This window comes from Sinohyriopsis cumingii, unplaced genomic scaffold, assembly GCF_028554795.1.
Source record: "Sinohyriopsis cumingii isolate HCF-2022 unplaced genomic scaffold, ASM2855479v2 utg000459l, whole genome shotgun sequence".
Lineage (NCBI taxonomy): Eukaryota > Metazoa > Mollusca > Bivalvia > Unionida > Unionidae > Sinohyriopsis > Sinohyriopsis cumingii.
The window spans coordinates 879,424-897,054 of NW_028315902.1; the positions used below are offsets into that span (position 1 = coordinate 879,424).

At 36.4% G+C, this 17,631-nt stretch overlaps 1 protein-coding gene across 1 annotated transcript in view; it reads left to right on the forward strand.

Annotated features, from left to right (window-relative positions):
• LOC149773991 (neurocalcin-delta B-like) overlaps positions 1-17,631 on the forward strand; it is a 299,760-nt gene that overhangs the window by 56,926 nt on the left and 225,203 nt on the right. Inside the window, exon 2 of the mRNA XM_089945922.1 lies at positions 6,542-6,596. The gene's annotated coding sequence lies outside the window, so the exon portion shown is untranslated. The remainder of the gene's footprint in view (positions 1-6,541; positions 6,597-17,631) is intronic.

Here is a 17,631-nt window from a genome sequence, read left to right on the forward strand (position 1 = left end):
TAAAGTAGGTCAATGAGTACGTATGGGTGTAAAGAAACAAAAGTTACTACACTTCGTTTCCTTGAATGAGAATGTTTAAGTCTCCCTGTTCAAGAAAACTGGCTGTTACAGCTTCATTTGAAGTCAGACTTTACTCCACATCAACATTGAAAAACTTCAATTTTTCCGTAGTTGGAATCATCAAGTTAGAAGCAATGTCACTGTTAGTGCGTTTCATTTTTTTTTTTAAGGCAAATAGTTGATCGCAGCTGTGATACGGGGAAGGATCGGCCATTTATGAAGCGAGTAAATCATAGTAGAAATAAACTTCAGAGTAGTTGGTTTATGTAGCTTGACCTTGTGAAGTACATCAGCGCGTGGGGTGATCATTGTATACTTTGCACGTGCTGCTAACACCAGATTGACAGTCATTCGAGAGTATATGACTTCCGTTAATATAGCAGACCATCCTTGTGTCCTTATGGAGTATATGACATCCGTTATAATACTACACCATGCTTATGGAGTATATGACATCCGTTAATACAGTCTGCAATCCTTATGGAGTATATGACATCCGTTAATACAGTCTGCAATCCTTATGGAGTATATGACATCCGTTAATACAGTCTGCAATCCTTATGGAGTATATGACATCCGTTAATATAGTCTGCCATCCTTATGGAGTATATAACATCCGTTAATATAGTAGTATACCCTCCTTATGGAGTATATGACATCCGTTAATATAGTCTGCCATCCTTATGGAGTATATGACATCCGTTAATACAGTCTGCCATCCTTATGGAGTATATGACATCCGTTAATATAGTCTGCCATCCTTATGGAGTATATAACATCCGTTAATATAGTAGTATACCCTCCTTATGGAGTATATGACATCCGTTAATATAGTAGTATACCATCCTTATGTAGTATATGACATCCGTTAATATAGTCTGCCATCCTTATGGAGTATATGACATCCGTTAATACAGTACTCCATCTTTATGGAGTATATGACATCCGTTAATATAGTGTACCATCCTTATAGAATATATGACATCCGTTAATATTATACCATCCTTATGAAGTATATATCATCCGTTAATATAGCACATCATCCTTATGGACTATATGAATTCCGTTAATATAGCACACCATCCTTATGGACTATATGAATTCCGTTAATATAGTATACCATCCTTATGGCGTATATGACATCCGTTAATATAGTGTACCATCCTTATGGAGTATATGACATCCGTTAATATAGCATATCATCCTTATGGAGTATATGACATCCATTAATATAATATACCATCCTTATAGAGTATATGACATCCGTTAATATAGCACAACATCATTATGGACTATATGAATTCCGTTAATATAGTATACCATCCTTATGGAGTATATGACATCTGTTAACATAATATGGCATCCTTATGGAGTATATGACATCCGTTAATATAGTATACCGTCCTTATGGAGTATATGACATCCGTTAATATAGTGTACCATCCTTATGGAGTATATGTCATCCGTTAATATAGTGTACCATCCTTATGGAGTATATGAATTCCGTTAATATAGTATACCATCCTTATGGAGTATATGACATCCGTTAATAGCACATCATCCTTATGGAGTATATGACATCCGTTAATATAGTGTACCATCCTTATGGAGTATATGACATCCGTTAATATAGTATACCATCCTTATGGAGTATATGACATCTGTTAACATAATATGGCATCCTTATGGAGTATATGACATCCGTTAATATAGTATACCATCCTTATGGAGTATATGACATCCGTTAATATAGTGTACCATCCTTATGGAGTATATGACATCCGTTAATATAGTGTACCATCCTTATGGAGTATATGAATTCCGTAATATAGTATACCATCCTTATGGAGTATATGACATCTGTTAACAAAATATGGCATCCTTATGGAGTATATGACATCCGTTGATATAGTAAGACAATTCCTACGAAGTATGACATCCGACGATATAATAGCACCATTCTGCATCGGGGCAGAGGGAGAAAGTTCATATTCAATATGAACAAATTTTTAAAAACATGTTCTTCGGGCAAGTTTGAACGAATGTCCCTAACGAGTGCAGAGATTAACGCTAGTGACAGTTGTATAGTTTTCATAGCCATCACTGGAAACTTGAGAGCAGCAGATTCAGTAACTGCGAGTTAATACTATAATTCGCTCTTCTGTGATTTTAAAGACAGAAACTTGTTTGGATTTAATGCATGTGTTATTGTAACTATGTATGTGTATGTGTAAGCATTTTATAAATTTGTTATTTAATAAAGTTTTGAAATTCCAGCCATTCCTTCAGGCTTATATTAGTAAATATCTTAATCTTAATTGTACAATGTTGCGTATTTGGGTTATGTGCCCTGCTCGTCTGCTCCCCGCACGCACACATCCTTGTGAGCTTCAAAATCATCTCCCCCTCCAATGCTTGGATGGTGTTGGCAGATATTAAACTAAGTGCATCTAAATAGACAGGATCTTAGTGAGATCATTTTACTAAAAGAAACATTGCACAGGAACAAACATGACAAAGCATGGCAACGCAAGCCAGAAACTATTCAAGCGCTTTCGAAATCAATGGATCCGTATCGCTCCAATGGCCTAGTGGTTAGAGCGTCCGCTTCTGATGTGGGAGGTTCAAACCCCGGCAGAGTCATACTAAATTCTTATGAAATGGTACCAACAACTGCCTCTCTAGGCGCCCAGCATTAAGAGGTTAGTGTTAGGACTGGTCGGCCTGGTGTCAGGATAATGTGACTTGGTGGGACATCATGCTACATGTCTACGGCATGATGCCCCAGTGCTAGACATCACTATAAACTGCCACACTTAAGACGTCGTAGCGATATGACTGAAAACTTGTTAAAGCTACGTTAACAATCCAAATCACACACACACACACACACACACACACACACACACACACACACACAGATCAATGGATCTATTTTTAAAGGCAGTCAATACAAACAAAGAACAGGTTCAAATGCAAAGCTGTATATAAAATATTCATTTATATACCTTTTCTATTGTGATAAAAGCAAATGAACATAATTTGATCCTAGTATATATATTATGCTTTGTACTGTTTTCATTGTAGCAAATAAGATATAAACAAGTACACTGTGCACACAGTGTTCCTCAAACGGATGGTCAGCATATCACAAACTTTAGGACATGCCATCTAAATTGATAAAGAAGTTGTTGATGGACTAATCAGCTAACACGGACTTTAATCATTCGTGAATTATGACAGTATCCTGAGTAGGAAGTCATATTTTGTGAATGAGGAAATGTAGCAATGAGAGGAACCACTGTGTGTATTGCACTGTCAGGTGGCATGAAGAATTTCGGTGAGTCATCTGAAATAACAGGATATCAATGCAAAGTAAATCTCTGGCAGACAGATAATTGCAGCTAATGTGACGTGATTAGGTTAAAACGCCTGGTTAACATTAGCACGGTAGTTTTCAAAGTTGCTTTGGTCTATATAAAATATAATTTTCTATGGGTCATTCTACATTTTTTACTTTACTGGACATAGACTATATGAGCTTATGTGATGGTCCATTGTCCGTCGACTGTTGTCCACCTGTCTTTCATCCATCTATTGGCACAAGTTTGTTATAGGTATACTTTTCTAAACTGATAAGAGGACTGACATGAAAATTTATACACATATTCATCCCTGGGTCTAGTTTTTCTACATAAAAATGGTACACCTCGGATATCCAATATGGCCACATTATGGTGGTCATCTTGAAATGTTTATTATCACTTCTTCTCATGATCATATCGACACGGGGTTTCACTAAAAGACTTTTATGACGTCCAGTTTGACCCTAAATGAAAATGGTGACAAGTTTATATCCAATATGGTCTCCACGGTGGTCAGCTTAATATCCTTGTCATCGCTGCTCATCCTGAATTGATGGTGATAAGAACACCGAAACGTTCGCATTATGCTTTTGTTTTAAACGAAATTGTGAGTATTTGACATCCAACATAGAAGGTAGTTGGCGGTCTTAAATATATTGATATTGCTTTACTCTTGAACAGATTGCGATATCAACATGGGATGTTCACAAAAAGACTTCTAATAATGTCTAGTCCTGCTGAAAATCAAAATATTGCTGAACTGACATTAAGTATTGTCCCCTAATCGGGCATCGTAGAAAATTGTTACTGCTACCCATTTTGAATGTTGATACAGGGTTTCCACTTAAAGTCTTCTTATGAAATCTGGTAGGTCCTTTGGTGCTAATCAGATCTCCAATTGCATGGCAAGCGTGAAAATCTTGTTGACTGTGCTTCTCCTGAATCGATAATCGTTGCGACATGGCATTGTCTCTATTCATATGCAGCTGTTCCTTAATAAAACTGGTGCTGATCAGACCTTCAAATATGGCAACCATGGTAGCCATCTTGAACATCTTTTAAAAGCCACTTCTCCGGAATATATAGGCACATGTACATAGAGTTTTCGCAAAAAGAAGTCTTATGGTATCTTCTTGGTCCTAAATACAAATAGTTCTGATTAATGGTGGTTAGCTTGAAAATCTTGAAAGCACCGACTGTTTTTAACGGTTGGTCATATAGACATGGGGTTTTCACTAAAACGATTCTCAGTTTACTTAGCTGGCACTTAAAATAGCAAAAGATGTACATTCGATCGCCTAAAATTTGGAAAAAATCTTGATATCGCTAATTATCATAAACAGATAGCATAATATACTTTTATCCTAATAATCTCCGTATAGCTATTTCTTCTTAATAGATGGTCTTAGCAGCATGGAGTTTTCACTCAAGCACTATTGGTGTATAGCTCTCTCTCTGGATGCAAATGGCGTACGCCTGATCTCCGACTTCGCACCATAGTGGTCATCTAATAATATTGTTATCACTGATTCTTTTGCGTGAATGAAAATTGTGCAGATCTGACCACCAACACAATGCGTTCTTTTGTGAAGGAGTTTTGAAAACCAGATCTATTTGCTTTAGAAGTCAAATGAAATGTCATTCGTTGCATTTTCTTTCTTCATTGAGCTAATGAAGACAATATCTTGTACACAATGTAGTAAAGTTTTACCAGAATTTGTATTTTTCAGCTTTTGCGATGTTTATTTTTGTCGTCATCGCCCTGGTATTTATTTAAAGGTCAAAGCTGCACTGTATCGTGAGCATGATAACAAACAAATGAATGGATTTTTAAAAAAAAAAAGTATTTTGTATCAAATTAAGTATGCATATAGATTGCAAGAATACCTTAAACGATGCTAGTTAAATAATTGCCCCCCCCCCATATAATTATCGATTGAAGATATTGACATTATTCATTGATTTTCTAGGTCAAAGGTCAGGACATTGTATTAATATATTGCACTTTATGTAAGTTATTAACTTAGACAAGTTAAACGTGTTTTTCTTACCACAAGTTCTGAAGTATATCAAAGATGGTTTCAATGATCAGCAGTTAAAGCAAGAAAAGAATAGAAAAATGGACTAATCTTGGATTTCTGGAAATTCTTTTCATATAGTTAGATTTCTGTAAGTTATTTTTAATGGTCTATCTTTTCAGAAATACCTTGACCTGTGTCATTACAGCATGCATAAATGTGATGATTTTTGTTTCTTAAAACGATAGATAATTCTGGTATAAATAAAGTCTTGCAATTACAAATTTCGGCTAAATACGACTTTGAAATTCCAGCAATAAAAACTCCTTCGTTGTCATTTTCAATTTTAGTGTTTCAATAAAAAATTATTTTTGCCATGTCAGTTTTGAATTTTACTGTACCTAAAGACACCGTGTTCTTAATAACTTGCAAGGTTTGATTAAAACGATATATTCGGTCTAGTCTTAAAACAAACATATTTTGTTTGTGAGAAAAATAGCTTGTATATACAGGTGATTTATTGCTAGAGGCTCCTTTAATTATCCTTAAACAAACTTTTAGGACAGGTGAATGCATATTACAGGTAACCAGACAGGTAATTTTGACTACAAGAACAAGGTTAATATGATAATGGAAAAATACTGCAAAACCTTATAATAGTCCTACACATTGAAGGATTACGTACAAGAAACTCAAGGGAGAACTCAAAGGTCTATACGATTATGTCTCTCAGTTCTATGTGTCCTTGATATCAAATGTAAAGTTTAGAAAAGGGGCTTGTAGTAGCAGGTGTATCATGAGGCAAGTTAGATGTAAATATATTTAACTCCACTACTGCTGCAATGGATGGCAGTGATGTGTATGTGTCAAGCGCTGCTACACTTAGGCTGTATGAAATTCACAATTATTGATTCTAGTGAAGCCCATATTGAAATTAAGTATTTTTAGCCAGTTTTGAGCTGTTAGTCAATCAGTTTGGTGCTTGTGACCAGATGGATACTGTTAATTCTAGAATAACACGTTGTTAGACAACATATTATATAGCATTTGAGGGAAATAATTTGAAACACTCAAATTGTTCTGTGTTTTCTTCAACAGGACCCTAAGGTCAAGTAGCAACAAAAATTGATGTCTGATTCCCTCAGCTTGTAAGGTAGGTGTTGCTATCGTATCATCGTTGCATGTAATAGTGAAAGTACTGATATTTTTTCAAGGTTGAAGATGAAAATCTGAAATCTGGCAGATGCTGATAAAGCAATGTGACAACCAGTGAGAACATTTTGTATATTAGGAATTTTAATAAACAGTAGTGAACAAAATATGGGTTCCATCCTAAAATGAAGGCAAACACACAGAATCATCAAGTTTATTGTCAATGATATTGAACCGAAGCATTTTGAACGAAATGAACATCTCCCCAGTTAGGTAGGTGATACGAAATCTACGCAATAACGAGACATACATAAATCATAGGAAAATGCAGGTTGTCAGTGATAAAATAATAAGGAAAATAAGCAAAACTGATATGATATAATAATAAACAAACCAAAATTGACAATAACTATAATTAACTTAAGAAGACCATCCATTATGGTGTGGTCAAACCCTTGGGCATGATAATGGCGACCCTCTTTATAATACTGTGTATGTACTGAAAATGTTACATATTAAAATAAAATTACACATTATGTTTGAAAACATCTGAAGGAAGTAGGCTCACTTAAAAATCTTTAATATATGTTAAAAAAATTGTGTTAGTTGTTGTTGTATTTTGTGTTCATCGTGTACTTTTATCTGTTGTATTTATACCAGACTGGGAGTAAAATATTCCATATGTCGATCATCACTGGGATTGCTTTTGATATTGTATCAGTAAGTTTCCGCTACGCTATAGTATTATGCCTCCTTGAAAAGCCGTCCTTTCCATACTGTATATTATACAGAACTCGACTACTTTCCATTTTTGTATGTAGACTAATGTCAAACGTGTGCCTTTCTTGTCTTTTTTTATTAACACGTTATAACTACTCCTGACCATAAATGGACGCGAAGAGAGAGAGAGAGAGAGTACAGTTCTCTTTGAAATAGGATGAATTGTGTATCAATGATGCTGAATCAGTAAAAGCAACTCTTCAAGGTTTGGACTGTTCTGTGTCGAATGGAAGTGTATTCTAATCTTACTTATATATACTCCAACAGAATAGGCCGAAAAATAAAAAAAATTAAAAAACATTTGAAAGTGAACTTTGTCGAAAGTCTGGAATTGTGATTTCTGTACAAATGAACTTCAAAAAGTTGCCGCTGCTGAAATACCCGAAGAATCTTTCGCTATTTAATTAACTTGTGTGATAATGGTGCAGTTCAGACAAAACAAGAAAACACGAATTTTCATGAAACCAGACTTTGTGGTTATATATGCAGAATGCCTTGACTGGTGCCAGTCCAATAACTTGGGTTCCTTTAAAAAAAATATTATGATGAAACCAAACTTGATTTGCAAATTCTTACAGCATCTGAGACAAGCTAAACGATTGTCTATCCATGATATCAGGTTTAAAGTAAATGGCCATGATACTGATTTTTGATCTACATTTATCTCTTTGAACATGTTAATTAGACGTATAAGACACTATTTTTTGTTACTTCTCAAAAATATCCTTTTTTTTCAGAATTAAAAACAAATAACTGGCGGCAAGAGACTCCTTTTAATCCACACATCATTGATTTATTCGAGGAGATCTTATGTTTGATTTTCAGGGGGCTGACATATCCCAAATATCAAAGTTCGGACATCCTGTTCTATATTTCACAGGTGTACTTTATCTGGAGAAACTGGAATAAACTAAGTGCAACATTTATACTAAAATTCAAGTTCACGGACAATGATTAGGTTTCACAGAACCATTATCTCCAACACGTACATCATTGAAATAAAACAGTTGTTGTGCTGTTTACTCAGATACCCAACACACATAACATTAAAATAACAGATTTATCCTGCCTGCTGTTCTCTCATGTACGTGCGCGATGTGTACCAAACAAGCTGCATTTCATCAACACACCACTCACCACTTGAAATATTTAACAAGATCCATACCGTCTGACATATTATTTGCCTCATTTGTGAAATTATCCTCTGTTGGCACACTAGCCCATTTGTTTGTATGCAGAAATACACGAGGTTTTTATTGCAGGTATAGTAGCAGTACCTCTGTTACATGAACATATATAAGGGGATATGGGAATACAGTCGAACTTTTCATTAAGACCACCTCATGTCTCAAACAGCTACCTAAATTAAAGCAAGAACTAACCTCCATTAAGCAGCCACCTGTCTTGGGTGTATACTTTTTTCAAACTGATGCAGGTGGCTGAAGTGTTTATTATTTACATACTTAGAACATTTCATTTCAATTCGCGCCACATAGCCGTTATTGTGCTGACCTGATAATAAGCTCTAATACACATACCTGCATAAAGCTTCCTAAGTCATCGAGTTGGCTTCAGTTTTGATGATCATGAGCGGTTTAGATAATTCTCTCTCTCTCTCTCTCTCTCTCTCAGTAGTTGTACGAGTCACTTGGGGGTCCAACGGGAATTATCATTAGCCCATAGTTTTACATTAAGCGCCACTTTTAGTTCTGCGAAATACCTACTGGATATGTGGTCAAAAGTTGTATAGGGTCAGACGGGAATAGTAATGTTACATTTTTGGTCTTCAATCCAACATATACCTTTACAATCGAATAAACCACAAATACTATGCAGCAGAAATTTTTTATTACAATCTAAACATGCACCCCTACTATCCAGCAACCACATTTACGATTACTATTCAACCACACAACCCTATCATCAAACAAAGAGGTGCTAGTTTTTAAACACACACTGTACTTACATTCAAGCAGACTGTCATACAGTGGCGGGATGTTTTGATTGACACACTAATATACCCTCACGCATAGTATAACACGTAAGATTAAAAGGGGTAAGGTGTGTTAACGTAAAGTTTCCTGTCGTGAAATACAAATACACACAAATGTAAGCCAAGACATACATACAAGAAACGGTTTTTTTTTTGCATATGTTTTTGGTATCTCTCTTTTATGGAGATTTCGGTGGCTCTAAAATGGACCATCATTTTCTTTTTGCCACTGCTCTTTTTAGTGGCTGCACCTCACAGGTTGGGCACCACATACTGCACAACTTTGAAGTCATGATATTTTTGTGGAGACCAAGGGCCCAAAACCCACCAGCGTTGGCTTCCTTCACCTAGTCTTCTTTCTCCTCCTCTGGCAACCAATCTAGATGACCCAATGTTATGAATTTTTCTTTGATTTTTATCCAGTTCTTATTCAGTCTGCCAAAATTTCCTCTCTCTTCTCCTCCTATGTTCCCTCTCATTTTTCAGTCTCTACTTTTCCGCCTCTCTTCCACCCATACTGCCGTTAACTTCCTCCTCGAATTCTTCCCTATCTAACCTCTTCGCTGAATTTAACTAGCTCATTTCCTCTTCGGACTGTGTATTAACTAGCTCATTTCCTCTTCGGATTGTGAGCGTAGATTCTAGTTTTGTATACCACCCAGGCCGTACTCCACTCTCTCCAGTAAACTGATTGCTTTTCGTAACTTACCATCCTTGTAGTGTTTTGGCATTTTGTTTTCTTGTCTTATCGACGATGAATGGCAAGATCGGTGAAAGCGTCTCTTTGGATGTTTAACGCATGTACGCGAAGGAAAACATCCATCAGAGAGAAATATAATCCTCGCACAAAACACAAATGGACATTCATTCAATCATTCATTCATTTCATTCAACCAGGGGACGCCGTCCCGTGAACATCGCAGAGCACTACCTCCGAGCGTCCACCTGCGTCCATGAACTAACATTTATATGGGAGAAGATAAGCCACCAGCCCTACAAAGGACAGTTGTTGGCAGTGGACAGCAAAGAGTATTGCAGAATTACTTCACTGGAGACAGGGAACGTCGCAGGAAAAACTACACCAGAGCGCTGGTCACTGAATCGACAAGAAAGGAGAAGGGAGCGGAAAAAGCACGCTGCATATGGGCCGTGACTGTCCAACAAATTAGAAGAAAAGGGAGCACGGCCATACACATGTGTAGCATCCCGCGGTGACCCAACTACATAACCATCGAGTCTGAAGATTAAAAGCTCGGATAACAACGGTGACCGGTTATATCATTAGTCCAGTATTAACGCTGAGACCGAAAAGCTACCACGACTGTGAAAAGGAAATGGCGGACTTCATCCGGAGGAGGTGCACCCACGTTGTTGTCTATCTTCTATGCCGATTGTAGGAAGACTAAGCGACCGATCTTAAATTTAGAACGTGTTTGACCATTTGGCCATGTACGTGCAGTTAATATGCACATCGTGCACTACCTTAATACTCGTCTAATATGTGCTAATCTCTCATTCAACGCCTTACTGTGTGCATCGCACACGTATTAATTACGCATGTTCGAACGGGTAAATGGAATAAAACTGATTCAATCCCTTTATACGGCCAAGTCCAACTGCTCTTCGTGCTGCGGTTTCTGCTTTGGTAGTGGTACTAACTGCTGCTGCCGGTATCTCTGTGGCGACGAGAGTTGTTGTAGTGATTAAAGGTTTTGAATCTTGGCACATGAAGATATCTTTCTCTTAAGTTGAGCTAAAGAAATCTGATTTATCTTAGACATTTTACCTCCTTCAAAATGTCATGTAATCGACTCATTGTTTCCGTTTCACTCACTTCATTCTGGTCACTGTGTAAACGGTTTCTTTTCGCTTCTACTTCTACTTCTTCTTGTTTTCTTTATATTTCTGTTTGCTGTTGTTGACTTTGAAAAGATTGCTCCAACTCTTCTTTCTGTCTCTTTCTGAAATTATTCACCAATAATAATGATCGGGAAGAATCTGCAGGTAGTACTACCGCCAGAGGAAAACATTCTAGCGGACAGGACAGGAAATCAGCCAAAGCTAAATGTAAGTCATCTTCTCCTGGAAGAAGAACACTAGCTACAGCTGCAGTAGTAGTTGTAGTAATGGTACTATCAATCCGAGTATCCGAGTATACGATGTCTTCAGCAGCCGCACCCCAATACATTGTCATCATTTTATCAGCCAATTATATTGTACTTAAACTGGTTCGGGAATGGTAAACCGCCATAACGTTCGTGCGCCTATATATTGAAGTGACGATAAGCGTCCGCTCTCGTCTGATTGGAACAAAGACTATACGTTGTGACTAAATATATAATGCGTGTCTTCAGTGGTGGAACATTTAGGTCCGTTTGGCGTTGGTCCTTGGTTTTATATATATATATATATATATATATATATATATATATATATATATATATATATATATATATATATATATATATATATCTGTGTGTGTGTGTCTGTGTGTGTGTGTTTGAATAGTATTAAAAAGTGGGTTCTCTATAGTGTGGTGTGTGCAGGATAGTAAAGAAAAAGTGGTGACTGGATAGTAGGTCTGTGTATATGTATGTGTGTGTTTGGATTGTAATCTAAATGTGTTTGCTCGATAGTACATACGGTTAGTTGTCAGTAATAAAAAAGCGGATGAAGAATAGTGTACGTGGTTTGTAGGTACATTACTGGTTTATAATGTGTTTAAAATTATGATAATAATTATGCATCAGTATGTATATATTCATTAAAATTTATTACAATAATCAATGGTGCACTTGCACCTTGAGTGCCCATACCTCATCGGAGCTCAGGTGCAGAACTGCACGGTAAACAGCTCCCATTTTGAATTGAAACGTTGCTGTCTGTCTGTGTAACGGCATTAAATATTGCACCTTAGCAAAAGTTAACTAAACAAAATAATATGTATGCTTCTAAAATGCTTGCAAAAGTCAATTTCTGAGGTAAGCAAATGGTATGAAATAACTCATTCGTATTGAATCTAATTAATTAATATATATATATATATATATATATATATATATATATATATATATATATATATATACTGGTATAATATTGGAAATTAGACAAAAAGAGATGACCAATACATTTAGGAAAAGGTTCTATTGACGCTCGTCCTTTGAGTTCGATCATAATGACATCACTGACTGGTTTTGGATTATGTGTCTACGTAGATGACTGATCAAGCCAGTTTGTGCTCTGAACTGTCCATGGCACATCTGACAGGCGATGCCGTTCGGGTTTGCTTGATCAATACAGGACGTCAGTAGTACTGAGATTTAGGCATCGCATGGGCTTATAATAATAACTGTCCATGACACACTTGACAGTACTGAGATTTAGGCATCGCGCGCTTCTGCACTGCCTGTGCGTTTCTCCTCCGTTCAAAGAAAAGGGTAGATACCTAAACAATAGTGAGTGAAGTGAACTAGTGTATTAGAGTTGCAGTGAATCATACATTTGTTTTGTTTCAGTATTAGAAATGTAGCTGACTTTGGAAATGTATAATTGTATACAGAAGTGTTCTTGTTCTTGTGAAAAAGGTAAAAGAAGAAAAATCAATATATGGTAGAGATTTTATCACTTTGTCAAGTTTTCAGGAAGACCAGGGGATCAGTGGTGGCCATCTTGTAAATCTTTTAGTCACTACACCTCTTGAAGGGATGGTCGTGTTAACGTGTGGGTTTCGGTAAAACACGTTTCGCTATATGTAATCATTAGTTCTAAATGAAGATGAATATGACCTGAACAAATATGTCGATTGTGACAACCAGGATTTGTATGTAGTTGGATTCCAGTCAATAAATTGATAACGCTCTGACATTGATTTTAAGGTCGACAGTCTTTAGTCGGGGATTGTAGCTGCACTGGTTTGCGAACCTGATAACGCACACAAGTGTGAATGGATTTTGCCAAATCAGTTTGTAGATATATTTGATGAATACCTTAAATTATACCACTTAATTTGGGGTTTTATTTAAGAAATATATATTGTAGATTTAACCAAATTTAGCATATGAGTATATATTTACCTTTTTTTGAGAAAAGTAGAATGATTTTTGACACATAAAGTCACATTCAAGGTTAAATGCCATGACCGAGAATTTTACTTACATACGTCATGTTAACTCCGGCATGTAAGAACTATTTTGGTTACTGGATTTGCAATGTGGGAGTTTCGTAAGAAGATCAGAGCTGGTTTTAGCATTATTCAGTTACGAAAAAGAAACGGTTTTATCTTAGATCCCAGGAAATTCGTTTTGGCAAGGAAATATTAAGATAACTAATAATGTTTTACAAGTTATTATACTATTAGCTCTACTGGTCATATACTGATCAAGGTTATTACGACTGAATGAAATAAGTATTTTGCAAAATAGCATTTGTTCATGAATAGAGTACTTGATCATTCACAACACTTTCGTGTAATTTTAAAAATGTAGAATGGATTTGTCAAAATATTAAACTCAGTTTATTGATATTTTACGAATACCTTCATTAACTACACATAATTTCAGATCTATCCAAGCGCAGCATGTAGCTATAGCTTGACATTTTTTTGAGGCCAGTGTTCTTCTTTTCGTGATAGCAGGTTCAAGGTCAAAGACATTAGCATATATTTTTGTACTACACTTAGGTATCTTGTGAGCATGTTAATTCTACCATGTAAGACAAAGTTTTCATGGCCAAATTTGGTATGGTGACGTTTCTCAACAATAATACTGATAGTGTCAATACTTAAAAATTTCAAAAGAATATAAAAAGAAACCGAGTTATGTTTAGAGCATTACCTCCTTCTAGGAACTCTTATGTTAGAAGGATTCTAAAATTAGGCTTGCAAATGTTTTCGTTGTGGATATTTAAATGCTAACAGAATGTGTCATGCACACATGGCTGAATATTTAGGGCTAGTCACATTCTTTGCAATATGTGAAAGGATGGGGAAATGCTAGCTACTTGTGACTGTCCCGACTGGCAAGTATTAGGGATCCATCTCGGAATATATTTAAATTCTGGTTTTGATAATTACTGTCCAATATTACATACTAACCTTTTTCATTAAGCATAAACAATATTTCACACATATTTTGAAAGTCAATGAAGCATGAAATAGAGGTAGCAGAGGTGAACGTTTGATGAATGAGTGTTGTATTGACACATATACACATGAAGATGTATGACTGTTGTCAATAGCGCATAGGAAATAACTTTAATACCAGAGGTTAACCAAAGTCATTAAAAATGTGAAAATATAGGTATCACTGCCCTCTCAACGTAATGAATGATCTTTATTTGTATTTAGCCGAATGGTCATCAGCAAGTATGTAGATATACATTTCAGTTTGTTACAGAAATTGATGGTGGCAGGTTTGATATCACATGTACAAACACTCAATACCAATTATATGTACTTAAGTATGTATGTATGTTGTTGTTGTTGTTGTAGGGTTTAACGCCATTTTTTAGCACACGATAGGCTATACATGGCGGCCAGTATTGATGGTGGAGGAAGAACCCGGGAAATCCCCGGAAAGAACCACCGACCCTCGAGAAGCTACTGGCAAGCTTTCTCACATACCCACATTGCCCGAATCCGAGACTCGAACCCACGTAGACAGAGGTGAGATGGCAGTGATCCGTAACGGAGAGCGCTTTAGACCACTCGCCCACTCGGGGCCCCAGTATGTATGTATGCATGTATGTATGTATGTATGTATGTATGTATGTATGTATGTATGTATGTATGTATGCACGAATACACTTGCATATTATATATTTATATACTTGTAACCATAAATATGCAGACACAGACACAAACACATAGATAGATAGATAGACAGACAGACAGACAGACAGATAGATAGATAGATAGATAGAAAGACTCACATGCATATTGAAATACATATACACATTTCTAGACAGACACACGCACATATACATACATGCCTGCATATATACATGGAGTACGATACAAAATAAATATGCAACACATTAATATGTAAAATACATCATAATCAGTTCAATCACATGCGCGTGCTGTAATAAAAAGGAATGACATGCATGTACTAAAACAACACAATGAAGATGAGATAAAAGTAACGGGGTATTTAAGAACAAAATACTAATTACAGTTAATAACGAATTAATGAAACCATTAAATTTTATGTAATTTTAAGTAGCATTCATTATAACATTACATTCAATTAATGATCTATGAATATAATTTCCCCGATTTCTAACCTCTGTTTCTTTCGTGGAATTTATTATTTTCACAAATTTCAACAAACTCTTCCATCACATTGCAAAAGTGAAAAAAATTCAAGTCCTTTAATCAAGCACGATAAATTATGGTTTCTTCTATGTCCCCATATCAATATGTAAAGTATGGGCAAACATCCCTATTTTTAACGGGATTTTCTAAGTTTTGTTTCAATGTTACTATATCCAAATAATCCTTATAGGCCAGACGTAATGACCTAGCTTTTGAAGATTATCTGAGTCTAGATTGGTGATTTTGGATAAACTGTTCAGTTATCCGTTCTTTGATCGAAGAAGAGAAAACCTTTATGGTCGCAATAGCTTGTTTTATCCGCACTCTTTACATACCACGACAGTTTAATAAATTCCGGAAACACGATGCCCATTTTTTTTTTTCTCCATTAGGTTTTAAATGATATATGTATTTTCTACTATCATAGGAAAAAAGCTAAATATTCCAGTATTTTTTAATGCAGTAATATATTCTGACCTGTATACCGCTCCGGTGGCCTAGTGGTTAGAGCGTCCGCCTCGGATGCGGGAGGTCGTGGGTTCGATCCCCGGCCGAGTCATACCAAAGACTTACAAAAATGGTACTAACAGCTGCGTCGCTCGGCACTCAGCATTAAGAGGTTAGTGTTAAGACTGGTCGGCCTGGTGTCAGGATAATGTGAGTGGGTGTGGACATCATGCTACATGACTGCGGCATGATGTCCCAGTGCTAGACATCACTATAAACTGCCACACTGCAGACATCGTAGCGATACGACTGAAAAATTGTTAAAGCTACGTTAAAAATCCAAATCACACACACACACACACACACACACACACACACACATTCTGGTTAGCGTTATTTCTATAAATAGAACTGAAGCAACATTGTTTACTTTAGTCTTCAATTTTTTCGTGTCAACGTTTCATCTCTTTCTACGTCTGTTGTTATAAAAAAAAAGATTTATGAACGAAAAGAAGCGAAAAAGGAGAAGGAGGATATAGTTTGGAAAAGGTGGCTACCTAGATAATGAAGGAGGAGTGAATTGGAATAGTAGAGTGCTAGTGGATCATAAAGTAGTTTCAATACTATAAATGTATTCGACATCGGAGTTATATTATTCTGTTCCAGAGTGTTTGATGTATGTGCCTTTAATAAATTAAACCAAAAAAGAAAAAAAAATTCTTCTCTTCGGCTTTGGCACCCTTGGCTGTTGTGGGACCCCGGAATTTTATCCCTGTCGTCCCTACCTTGTCCGCAGCCCAACACTAAACGTTAAATGCTTCGAAGATGACGTAGTGCGTTGATTTGCATATGAAAATTCTGAGTTCCTCCGCCCTTGTGCCAATGAATTACCACAGGAGTCTGAGTCTAACGTTTTATCAATAAAGTACGACGAAATCTCAGACAACACGAAATCACCTTATCGGTACTATAAATTAACACAAGGGATGCAAGCGTGACCCCAAACATCCGCTCGAATCGACTTTTCTCACGCGTCTTTTATCGCTTCTGAATCGCAAGAAGACTGAAAAAGCTACACATATCAATTCAAAAGACAGTAACGTACTAATGCATAACTCTCGGACGACCATCGCATAAATCTAATCCGGGAATTAACCTTTATTTTCACCATAACGGTCACAAAGTTGTTCTACAGGACTCCGTCAGGCGGAAGTAGCCGATTCTGCCACGGGATGAAAAACACTTTGAAAGTAATTTCACAAAATCAAAATGTTAAACTTGCCTTTTTTCATATTGTATCATATGATAATTTTGTATAAATTTCCTGAAAAGAAATATCTAAAGCCAAGACGGATGCTGGGCCCGGTAGTATTAAAAGGTAGCACAGACTCTGCGCCCTGATCGGTACGAGTATTAGACCCTAACGTTTATTTACTGCAGGGTAGAATCAGGTGAAATTGGCTACTTCTGCCTGATGGAGTCCTGTATGATCTCTGTGACCGT